This window comes from Olea europaea, chromosome 5 (genome assembly GCF_002742605.1).
Source record: "Olea europaea var. sylvestris chromosome 5, O_europaea_v1, whole genome shotgun sequence".
NCBI classification, from domain to species: Eukaryota; Viridiplantae; Streptophyta; class Magnoliopsida; order Lamiales; family Oleaceae; genus Olea; species Olea europaea.
The window spans coordinates 12,607,592-12,620,030 of NC_036241.1; the positions used below are offsets into that span (position 1 = coordinate 12,607,592).

At 36.1% G+C, this 12,439-nt stretch overlaps 2 long non-coding RNA genes across 2 annotated transcripts; both read left to right on the forward strand.

Annotated features, from left to right (window-relative positions):
• Positions 1-6: 6 nt before the first annotated feature.
• LOC111394687 lies at positions 7-4,550 on the forward strand. The gene is made up of 2 exons (XR_002702668.1): positions 7-4,220; positions 4,335-4,550. It is a non-coding gene; the product is annotated as an uncharacterized LOC111394687 (long non-coding RNA).
• Positions 4,551-4,685: 135 nt separating this feature from the next.
• Positions 4,686-9,641, forward strand: LOC111394688. Its single transcript, XR_002702669.1, has 2 exons — positions 4,686-7,594; positions 9,389-9,641. It is a non-coding gene; the product is annotated as an uncharacterized LOC111394688 (long non-coding RNA).
• Positions 9,642-12,439: the final 2,798 nt, after the last annotated feature.

Here is a 12,439-nt window from a genome sequence, read left to right on the forward strand (position 1 = left end):
CTTGTAATTTTGCAGAACCTTTGGTTTTTAACGTGAAGATATTGTGATTTCCTGATCAGATGATCGGGCTACGACAATCATTCCAAGAGTGGGTTTCTTGTATTTTCTTGACACTCTTTATGAGATTCTTCGTGGGTTTTTCTTCCTTGGTTTGGCAGATTCTGCTTTTGGTGGTAGTCCGAGCTTTCGGTAATTTTTTGTTGATTTCAATGGATTGAGACAATAAGAAGTTTTGATGGTCTGATCGAGTTTGAGTTTTCGTGTATCCCTTGAATCATTTAAGGAATCTGGGTTTCTGGTATTTTCTTCATACTCATATCATCTTTCTATTTTTCCTCCTCTTTGTGGTATCAACAGGAGTTTTATAAATACGTTAGTGGAATCTGCTTCTGCGTTTTGAGATTTTATTTTCCATTATTTGATCCGTTCAAAAGGCTTTGTTTGGTGTTTCTATTAGTTTCTTTGGTACTCCGGGATTGCACCAAGTGGTTGTTCAGGCTGGTGGTGATGCAGTATCTTTATTTGGTTTCTGATGGTTATTTCGAATTATGTTTTGTTAGTTACTTGGAATATCTTCACTCTTTGGTAATACAGAAAACAATTTTCTGTGGTGATTCTTTACCCGCTGATGGAAGTTGTCGGATATTAATGGAAAAGAGGTTTAAGATTTTTCAATGTTTTACATGTTGACTTCTTGTTCAATGGTTTCAGCTTGTGTTTGGGGGGAGTTATAGTGGAGATTGGTTATTTTATAAGGTGATCTGGAGGTGAATGTATTCGTTGTACACTGCAACCAACCTTATGCTGGTGATCTGTAACCTTTCCCAGTCTGTGCAATGTAGACTTTTTTTCGTTCTTTTCATATAAAAAGCCTTAGGTTCTTCGATGCTTCTTGTGCAGGTAGCTTCGACAGTAGCAATCGGTCTATATGTATTACGCATCATTTTACCTTTTTCTTATTCTATTTTTTCCATCTCTTTTCACCTTCATTCTGGTATTTTTCCCCCTTCCTGTTTGCAGAAACTGCTTATCAGTGTTGCTGGTGACCATCCAATTCCAAAGCGTTAATTGTCTTTACTGGACTTTGGAAACTTGAGCTGCTACTTTAATGGACTTGAATTTAATTTGTTGAAATATCTATCTTTTTCTATAACTCTCGCTCTAGATGGCAGATATTGGGTTTACCTACTAAGGTGATATGTGGCTGTTGGCATTGATCGGGAAGAATAGAAGTTTAGGTTTTGGCAAAGATTGACGCAATACTGAACTTCTCCTAGGAATTGCAGTCTCTTAATGTCAGAGAGCTCTTTAGGTGCAATAACTTGTTTTATAACACTCTTTCCTAGTCTTTTAAGCATTGGGATTTCAGTATTACCCTATTTCTGATTTATACTGATCCATTACTCCTTTTTTGAGTAATCACTGTTTGTAACTGGATATGTTTTTTTGTTTCTTTCCATATTTCCATTTCCTCCCCTACCTAGTAGGTGGTGGCTGTTCAGTCTTCTAAAACTTTTGTAGCATTGAAATTGAAGGATAATGGGGAAGCTCTAATTATGAAAGTTCATTTTTCTTTCCTTGGACTCAAATTTACCTGCCATTCTGCATGTATTTATAAGAACATTCACAATTATACACCTGCTTGTCAGTTTTCCATGTATATATTTGTTTCTGAAGGGGTATTCCACGACAAGAGGTTGCCAGTCACAATTATATGTTGTACTTTGGTTAGACCAACTATTCCACATATTTCTCTTACTGTTTATCCTTAGCGTTCATAGTAATAGGCAGTTCTGAAGCTAAATTATGATTTCCTGTCATTTGTTTGGGATAATATTATTATTTTCACGTTAGTATTTATAATTTATCTTTTGGGATACGCAGATGATATTTTGGTGGACAGTAATGCCATATGGAGAAGGGGCATAAAATAGATTTTTTGGCTTCACCTAGATTATGGCATCCTATCTTTGCTAACCTGATCACGCTTGGTTTTTTTCACCATAATAGATTTTTGTCATTGTTTATTTATTTCCTCTCCTTCATATTCTTTTTTTATAGGTCGAGTTGTTCAGTTTCAGTCATCATAAGATTTGGAGATGGAGGACTCAAATTTTTGCATCTTGAATCTATGTACGGTGTTTATAAATGCACACAACCTTTGACTTCGATTGAAAAATTAAGTGTTTTAGTAGTGTTAAAGGTGGTGGTGATTTGGAACCTACTATGATCTGTTTTGCAAAGAATGAAGTTCTTGTCTATTATTTCTTTCTTTAAAAAAAAAGCTTCTTTAGGTGTTTTTATGCGTTGCTTTATTCCTTTTGCAGTCTTTAAGTGGTTGATAGTGGGGAAAGCAATATCGTTTATTGTTTGATGTAGTTTGTTTTAAATCATGTTCTTGTGAGTTGATTGGAATATTAGCATCACTTTCATATTGGTACAGAATCTGGTTTTTCCTTTGGTGCTTCATCCACAGCTGGAAATTCTTTTGGTCAAATAATAATGGATACTTATGGAAGAAATGGTGTAAGATTTTCATTTATTTTCCTTAATTTATTTCTGGTTCATCAGTCTCAGTTGTGTGTGGGGGGAGTTCGAGTTTGATCATTTTATGAGGACTGAGGCCGTGTGAAGGGGAACTTATTCATTGTTCACTGCAGCTACATATGGATTGGTAAAATTGAAATTTTTCTCAGATTTTGCTAATGGAACTTATCCATTGTTCTCTGATGTGTTTCTCCCCTTGCAGATAGATTTGACAGGGATTGGATGACACTTGGTAGCTGTTAAGGTGTAAAGCTTATTTGTGGTGTTGGTTTACGAGTTTATTGGCCTTTTTAGCTAGTTTGTTCTATCTTTCTAGACAGGACCGTCTACTTGAAAGAAAGGATTTCATTTGAAATTCTTCTCGGAGTCTCACCTTCAGAGGTTCTGGAATTACAATCTAAGTGGTTTTCAGGGTGGTGGGGATATCAATACCATTAAAATTGTTTGCTGTGGTTTGTTTTAAGGGCCTGTTTGGGAGCGATTTTTTCCCCCAAAAAATTGATTTTTTGACCGTTATTTCACTTTTTCAGCATCATATTTGACTTCTTCTCTTACGGGTGGATCCCACTTTTCTTATAATAGTCAAAAAATCAATTCTCAAAATCACACCCAAACAGGCTCTAAATGATATATTTTTGAGAGTTCTTTGGAATGTGATTTTCATCCTCATATGGTACAGACTCTGGTTTCTATTGGTGCCTTCTCATACACTGCTGAAGCCCTTGCGTCAACTAATAATGGATACTTCTGGAAGAAAGGGTGTAAATTTTTCTCTTTTCTTTGTTCATTTCTGATTCGTTAGTCTCAGTATGTGCGCTGGAGAGTTTATGAGGATTCTGATTATTTTATGAGGTCTGAGGGCGTGTGAAGGGGAAATTTTTTGTTGTTTACTGCAATATTTGCGTAGGTGATTTGAAACCTATATGGCCTTTGCTCTGTACATGAAATGGAATTTGGACTTTTTTCAGTCTCTTATATAAAATGCCTTAGCTTTTTTCATGTTTCTCCCTGTGCAGATAGATTTTATCAGATGACGACACATGGGTCAGGTAACTAATGAGGGTATAAAGTTTGTGTGTAGTCGGTTTATGAATTTGGTAGTTCTCTCTGCCTTTCTGGATCTTCAACTTGAAAGAAAAAATTCATTGGAACCTGCTTCTTGGGGTCTCACCTTCAGGGGTATTCTTGTTGGATGAAAGCAACGTACACTTATAAAGACTAAGCTCCCTCAAAAACACTGTCTGTTTGGAGATATCAATAATTGTAGTTATCATGAGTTGTCCTCTATACATAAACTCGGCATGTACTGCACAGGAATTTTCAATATTGCCCAATGACAGTTCTTTGGAAGTTATAAAGATTATTCACCAGTTGATAACTTCTATGCTACGGTACTGATATGCATAAAAAGTAAAATTGATTGGATGGTAATTTCCTGTTCTGCACACGAGTACTTTTCTTGTCAGAATCTGATGTTGGGCTCTTTAGACTGTTGCTTCAATTTGCACATATTTTTTTAATTAAAAATTTGCACAATTGCAATGAGATGGATATTCGTTTATTTTTAACCCACTGATCTCACAACTTGGGATCTTTTGTAGGTGAAGTCTTTATAAATATAACCGTCGAAAGTTATAGCGGACTCAAACTTTTGCTCTTCGATCTGTGGATGGGTTTGATCTTTTGACCTTAGGAAATACTAGTTGTTTGTATCCATTTATTAGTACTTCTAGTTTCATGATTATGGTGCATATGTTTTGATAGAATCAAATATGCAGTATTTGCAGGCAAAAAGTATTTGGTGGATGGGGGTAAAATCAATATTCTAATGTCGAATCAAGATCAACTAGGACAAGCAAAGGTTGGTGTTTAACTACCGGTAATACTGTGTAATCTATTGCCTCATTTTCTATAACCCTATTTTCAGCTAGGTGGTCATCCTTGTACATAAGCCTTGGATTTGGTTAATGCTTCTTAATGTTCAGATGGAGATTTTCGAGTAACTAGTTGGTACACATGGTAATGTAAGGTTTTAATTAATTAATTTATTTTTAATTATTTTTTTGTATATCAATCCAGTGAAGGTGAAAAAGAATAAAACAGAGTAGTTCCTTCTAATTTCTTCTCTCTCTTTTTTTTTTTTGGGATTTTCAAAGAAATTTGTTGAAATTTTTTATTAAATCTTTTTGTTCCTTTATTTTCTATGGGAATAAATTAGTTTCATTAGAAAATTATCTTATTATAATAATAACTATTTATTTATTTGTTTGATGATTAGTTTTTCTTGAACTTTTAAGGGGATTTGTTCTACATATAATCTAGATGTAGAATCCAGCTGTGAGGATATCAGATTGGATCATTGAGGCTATAGTCATATGTTTTACTACAATTCTGTGCATTTGGTTACGCTAAGCTAGAAAGACTTTTCAACTATGTCACTTCACTGTGTCATGCTCTGATGTTCTATTTGATCTTTTCCTTCATTGTTGCTAGGTCTGTGCTACATTCTACTAGGAAGTTGGTTCTTCTCTTTACTTTTATTTATGTAACTGAGCTATAGAGTGATGGATGTTAAATGATCTAATGGTTCTCTTTACTTTTATTTATGTAACTGAGCTATAGAGTGATGGATGTTAAATGATCTAATGGTTGGATGAATGAAGTACAAATGGAAGCTTCAAATAAATGCTGTGTTGTGCCTTCAGTTTCAAGATTTTAGAATTCTGGGAAGATTTATCAGATTCTGAATGTCCCCATTTTCTTGAAAAACTCCGGTAGAACACCATGAAGTTTAGATATTTGAAGAAATGAACCAGTCTCGGGTACTTTCTCAGTTAGTTTTGTTAGATGATCAGAATCTAATAGATATCTGATCTTATTATTTAGAAGTGCTCCTCATTTGTTCACACATCTTTTACCTTCTGAGGTTAGTGCAATGATCTTACATAGCCATCGGAGATTACCTGATGGATATCATTCTACTTGTTACTATTAGCATTTCTTGTCTGTGGACCCTTGTCCCTGTTTAGTTCATGAAGTTTTGATGAAGACTGCATTAAATGCTCCTATCATTCCAAGATAGATCTGCAAGAGTTCCGAGATTGTGGTAGGTGACTTGTTCACTAAATGTTCTTCATAATTGGATTTAACAGCTTGACATTGTTAACAACTATTCATGGGTATTCTGAGATGGTGTAGTTGTGAGGTGTCTACAGAGGCTGAACTAGCGAAACTTGGTTGCAGGATCCTAGTGGTTCTACGCTGGTTAATTCAATGAGATCCCTTTTCCTTTTCTTATAAGGTGTTGGTAGAGGTGGTGTGGGCTAGCTGAGGATGACGTCTTCCAAGGGTGACAACTGAAAGTTTCTCTCTCTCTCTCTCTCTCTGCTTTGACTGATCTTGTTTGCAATATAATGGTTCTTCATTTTGCCTTTGTTCAAGATATACAACCCAGTTTGATTGTTTTAAAAAAAGATGCTTATGGAAGGCAGCACTGGATATTTATGGTTCTTAAGGATTTAAAATGAGGGCAGATTGGGCTTCTTTTGCTGGTGGCATATTCTATTGTTAATAGTGTGATGGACTCTGCATCTCTTCCTTGCACAATTGAATTTGCAACTGTCTGTAAGGCTTTACATTGTGATATTTGTGAGTTGAAATTCCTCGATGGATGGATTCTGTTCGGCGGTTTTGATTATATTCTTGGAATACTTCTGTTTTGGTTGATTCCTGATTTCTCCACCTTTCAAGGTAGTATGAAATCAGACATAATGAGCAAGCTAAGAAATAGATTAAAAAATAGACTAATGATCTACTCTCATAAATAATGCAAACAATTGTTTTTGCAACTCTTGGAAACTTTATCTTGCACTATTGAGAAGTTTGAACCTGTTCACATTACTTTATGCAGGTGATCTTTCCACCAGCTGTTTTTCATAATTGCATGTGGTTGGTTCTTTGTTTATAAACGTCTAATTGAGGTTATATTGATGAAATTGGGGCTAGATTCTAAAAGGATATTGCAGATATCCATGATTGATCAGCTTGGATTTGTTGCTTTAATTGTTGTTGATGGTAGTAAATATAACCATTCTGTTACAGAATCTCTTTCAATTTACCTGATTTATTTCCCTACAAGCTTCCTTGGCGTGCAGTTCAGAAGGAAGCACCGATGAGAGTGAGCAGGGAAGAGCTGGAATGGCAGTCTTTGGCTACAAGTCAATCAGACTCTCGTCCAGAGCATTTTCTAGAGTGGTATCAAACTCAATGGTTTAAATAGTGTTCCTTCTAGACTTTGGTTTATCTGGCTTTCATTTTGGCACCTGATTTCATTAGTTCCATTTGAGCGCTGATGTTCAGTTCCTCTGCTCTTTAATGTTTGCTTTTGGGGTCACATTTCCCTTCTCTCTGGTTCAAATATTATCCAGAGAAGCTATGTTATGAAAATTTGGGGCTGTCTAGACGACGTTATGCATGTTCATATGAAATGTGGCGTTTCTTTGCTATCCTCACAATTCCAAGTACAACGAAAGTCCTTTCAGCCAACTGATAACTGATCAACTTTTTGTTGCCTTGTCATCTGACATATCCTTGCCAGCTGGAGTACAGTTGCTATAAGCTGTATTTATTTGCAGATGATGCACGCTGTGTAGGAGGCGTGAATTCAAAATTTTCTTCTATCTTGTTTGTAGCCTTTGTGGAATATTTGTCGACATATCTTTTCCTTGTGTTGTACCCAAGAACGCATGGCATGCAGATCATATCATATCTACACATGGCATGCAGATCATATCATATCTATGGTGGACTGCCAGATTGGTTTTATTATAGCTTGGCAGATTTCATCCGAGCCTGGGTTTATGGATACAAAATGACTCACCAGTCGGTCAATGAAAAGCTCATGCTACCTAGGACACCAAGTATGGTTCTGACACGCAAGTTCAAGGAATCTCTCTCTCTGACTTCACACTTCCAAGTGCAGTTGAATCAATCATTGTTTGACAGACCAAAGGACCTTATAAATACAAGGTGACGAGAGGCATATTTGGTATGCAATTTTTTTCTCTTTTAAGATATTACTCTTAAATTTTCCTTACTCCATATTTGACTTGTACATGGATGTCCTTTTGATCAAACCTGTGCCATTCAAGTCCAACAGCTTAACAGGCTAACTGAGCTGCTGTTTTGCAAATTTTAATTAATTGACTTGGAATTTTCAAACTAATCAACCTGGAAATTTCGCCAGCAATTTCCAGGTTCTTCTATTCTCTTATTCATTATTGGTTCCATGTTGGCTTCTTCTCACTTTAAAATTTTTGCATGCAATATTGTTGTTTGCAATATGACGTGTGCAGATTTCGTTTCTTGACTTGTAGCGATTTAGAGTTTCAATTTAGTGATATAGTAGTATATGGATGTCCACTTGGAGAATCATATTTAGTTAATCACCTCTCTTTGTTAGTCATTTATTATTTTGGTCCTGTTACTTTCCAGTACAGATGGCAAAACAAGTCACTGCTTCTAACGGGTGTAAGTTGTAGGGATGCTGACTGCACGTATTTGTTGCAAGTTGGGTTCACATTTAGAGTTTAGGTGGACTGGCCGACCCAACCCAAGGTCCAACTACGAGCTTTTTAACTGCAACAAATTTTCAGTCTGTTGTTAAGATATTAGTTTCATTGGTTCAACGTGTCTTTCTCAGTTGGAGTTCCCAAGAGCAATATTGCATCCCAATAACTAGTAGGTGAATATGTTGAATTGTATTTCCTGTGTAAGGAACCTTATATGATTTGATGGTATTTGAATGTTTCCAAACGACAGCATTTTCAGAGTTCAAGAATCTAATTGAAAATGTACTTGTATAGAAATTCCTAAGGTGTTGCAGGCTGGATTATTTATTCTTGGGATCAAGGTAGGTTGAAGGTGTGTGGAGTCCCCAAAAAAAAAAAAAAAAAAAAAAAGAACCAATTGAGTTGCCCAAAAAATGAGGATTTGGTAGAGAGAGATTATTAGAAAAGCTCATTTTACCTGAGTGTTTCTATTCTCTAATTCACAATTTTGTGCCTGCCAAAATTTCAGAATTTCAACATTGCTTCTGCGCACAATTCTCCTTGTTGGTCGGTCAAATTTTAAAGGAAACTAGGACAATATTTATAAAATGGTGAGATGTTCTTGGTTGTTTTGGATGCTATGCTGTGTTACAAAATTCTTTCATTGTCTCAGTTGTTTTGTGTATTGACTCTTTTAACTCCGCCTGTGTTGCATGTTTGCTCAACACAGCCGGTCCCAAGCCCGGGAAAGGAGGAGGGTTTGAGTCAAACATATCAGATCTTTACGTATTTTTATTTATTTATTTTTTAATCTCGGCTTTTGTGATTTTCTGCATATTATTAGGTTTCAGTTACTACTCTTTGACTGCCTGCATCTTTTTTTTTTTTGTGATCGGATGGTTGTTGCTGGTAGTGTCAAGCATCAACATTTTTCGTGATTGATAAAATGTAAATTTCTATAGATCAAAACTTATATGCAAGTACTCTGTATATACATGGCCTAAATAAGAACAAAAGATGTATTAACGATAAGATCTGAACACCTAATGCTTGAGACTCAAAATGAATCAGAATATGAGGGTACAATAAAAATATGATTGTGTTTATATTTGTTTTGATTCGTCTTTACTATGTTTTATTCATATAGTTGGGGTATAGAAAGGGGCCTTCGGGGAATTGTTTGATTTAGGTTAACAATTTTTAATAAGGCTTTTTCCATATTTGAATATTTAATAACCTTGATTTCCATTGCCTTGGCACATTACTTGTGGATTTCTCCTTAATTTTGGCAGCTAGAAGTAACTGGTTATGGATATTACAGACAGCTCAAGATGTCCTGTGTTGGCCATCCAACTTCTGCAATGGAATGCAAAATGAACTTTGTGGATTGCACGAACCACTTATTTTGTCTGCTGTCTTTTAAGAGTAATTTTTACGTTACCCTATTATTTATCCAGTAAGCTATGTGCCGGCAGATACCTTGTTTTGAAATAAGCAATTATTTTTAACTATATGTTCATTGATGAAGGGATCGATAACCCCTAACCATGTTCTTGATATCCTGTTCAAGTCGGTAAGCCATTTGACAACTCCCTCTCAACGGCTACTAGACTTGGCGTTTGGAGGACCATCCAATGCTTTACCCATGAAGTTCAGTTGAACTGTGTGCATGCATAGGTGTATCTTGATTCTTGACGGTGGATCTACTTATGATTTGCAAGAATGTTAGGCCCTGTTTGGTAGTTATTTTTTTTAAAATACATTTTTCTCTCCTCTTTTCAACCACACATTCTTTATTAAAATAATATTACACGTAAATCAAAAACTTTTCCTTATTTCCCAACCACACATTTCACATCAATTTACTATTTTAAAATGCATTTTTATATAAAAATGTCTATCAATAATTTTTGTGATGCTTTTATTTTGGTATATATTATAGAGGAATTGGTGGAGCAGAATTAGAATAGCTGATTTTTATCTGTATTTATCCTCTCCATTTTTCACAATTCTGCATACTGTACTTTGTTTCAAAATTGTTTCTGTTGTTTTCCGCATATGTTTGCATGTTTGCTCGACACAGCTGGTCCCAAGCCTGGGAACGGAGGGGGGTTGGAGTCATCAAAAGGGATCTCAAATATTTACGTTGCTGAATTTTTGTGATCATTTCTGCCAGTATTCTCTCTCAGTTGCCTTTTGAGGAATTTTGTGATTTCAGGCTTGACGTATTCAGCATTTTAATTATCTTTTAACACTTACTGTAATTTTTCCACACATAAATTACTTTTATCATATTCCATTCCACGTCAAGTGGTATTAAATTTGTAGAGCGAAAGGCTTTCAAGTCCTTTTCTAGTTCTGGTAGATAAATGAAATTCATCTCTACTCCAAAAGGAGATTCGAAACTAAATTATTGGCTTAGTAAAGCTCTGGTCTTATCACTTGAACTAGACCGTCTTCTAATTGAAACACATAATTAACTATACAGATGAACCCGCGTGCAGAATTTTTTTGAATTAATCTTTATTCCTGTTTTTGATTATTTGAAATTTTAATATAATTCTTACCATAGACTTAATTTAAATCTGGTCCATCCATTGTGGTATTTGTTTCTTAAAGCGTGATCGATAAGTTTACTACTCTTCATGAATTTGATAAAATCTCTGTTTGTGTAAATTAAAATTCACTACAATTCAATTCAAAATTAACAATTAATTTTAATCACATATTTATGAGCATCTAATTATTAAGGATAATGCTTTGTACAGCCTTACACCCCCTCACATAAAGGGGGGTCCACGAATATTATATTACATGTGGGCCTCCCTCCATGTGAGGAGGGTGTAAGGCTGTGTACATGGAGGGGGGTCTAAGGCTGTGTGTACACAATTGTACACACAGCACAACCCAACTATTAAATCATAAAAAGAGAATCATTGGACTTTCAATTAAAATTTAACTTTATGCTTGAATTCGTTTATATAAAGTATTGTAATAGATTGCTTATTTCAATCTCGACTTGATTACAATTACGATTGATCATTGCACCAAAAGGGCTATAAGTAAGTTCTAAAAGATGTAAACGTTTTTTTATCCCCAACAGCCATCCCAACCATTACCCTGACCTCAGAAGGCAGAAGTTGTGTGAAGAATTGAATGGTTTTGTTGACACATAAAAATTCAGCCCAAGTCGAACGGCCCAAGGAGTAAAGCCCAATTGGAAAATTCCCAAATCGGATGGCCCAAAGAATGAAGTCCAATCGAACGAGTCAAGGTGAAGGCCCAAACAAGGGGCCCAAGAATGCGGTAACGCCATCGCCCAAGTTTGCAAGTCGCCGAGAATCTGAACGAATGAGTGTCATACGGTCGCCCAGAGCTGTTATTCTACTCTCGCCCAAACCTTCAAGTCGCCCAAGGTATCAACAAACATAACGCATCGTGGTTATCAAGGAATGTAGTTATCAAGGCAGTTGTTAAAGTAGCCTTATCACGTTCCACAACTCAAGGAATTCAATCGAAGGCAGTTGAACGATGAAAGATAATGGCAGCAGTTAAAAGGCGGTTTCATGACAAAATGGCCACTACAAAGAAAGTGGGTAGTTATAGGACGATCAAGCAATTTTCAGAGTAGTTAATCACAAAGAGATCGTCTATGAGGTATAAAAGGGAGAAAGGACGTAGAAGCAAAGGACCGAATCCAAAATTCTCGAATAGAGAATATGTAATTTTCATTTCTTTAACTTTTAGACTTAAACACTTTCCTTTCTGTAACTCGTGTGCTTGCGCCCCTTGGAGGCACGTTGTTTTTCGTTTCCAATTGTAAAGTTCATCGCCAATAAAAGAACACCCCTTTTTGGGACTTTGTCTCAAAAGGTTTTCGTTCCTTACACAATCGTCTGATCCTCTTTAATTGTTAGCGAGTTAACCCGCGCGAAACAATTTGGCACGCCCAGTGGGACAGTGGTGTTAGGTGTTGAAAGTACAAAAGGTGAAACAATATGGCTCAAAGATCCGACAAGGAAGGAGCAAGTCAGGGAGGAATCCAGTCTGTAATCGAGCGATACGAGGAGTAGCATGCCTCTCCACGAACAGATGGACAAAATCAGAGCAGTAACAGTCGTTACGAACCAATGACGGAGCTGAGTCCTCGAACCATGCGTGCATTGCTTGGAGAACTCACGCAAGATGTCGTTGAACAGGTAAATCTTCGAAGTATTCATAATATGGAAAGATTTACACAAAGTGGTAATGCACACTATGACAATATGGCCAAACAACTAAAGACGTTGAATGAAACAATGAACAAGTTAGTGGGCCAAATATGTCAACCGGCTATACCTCTT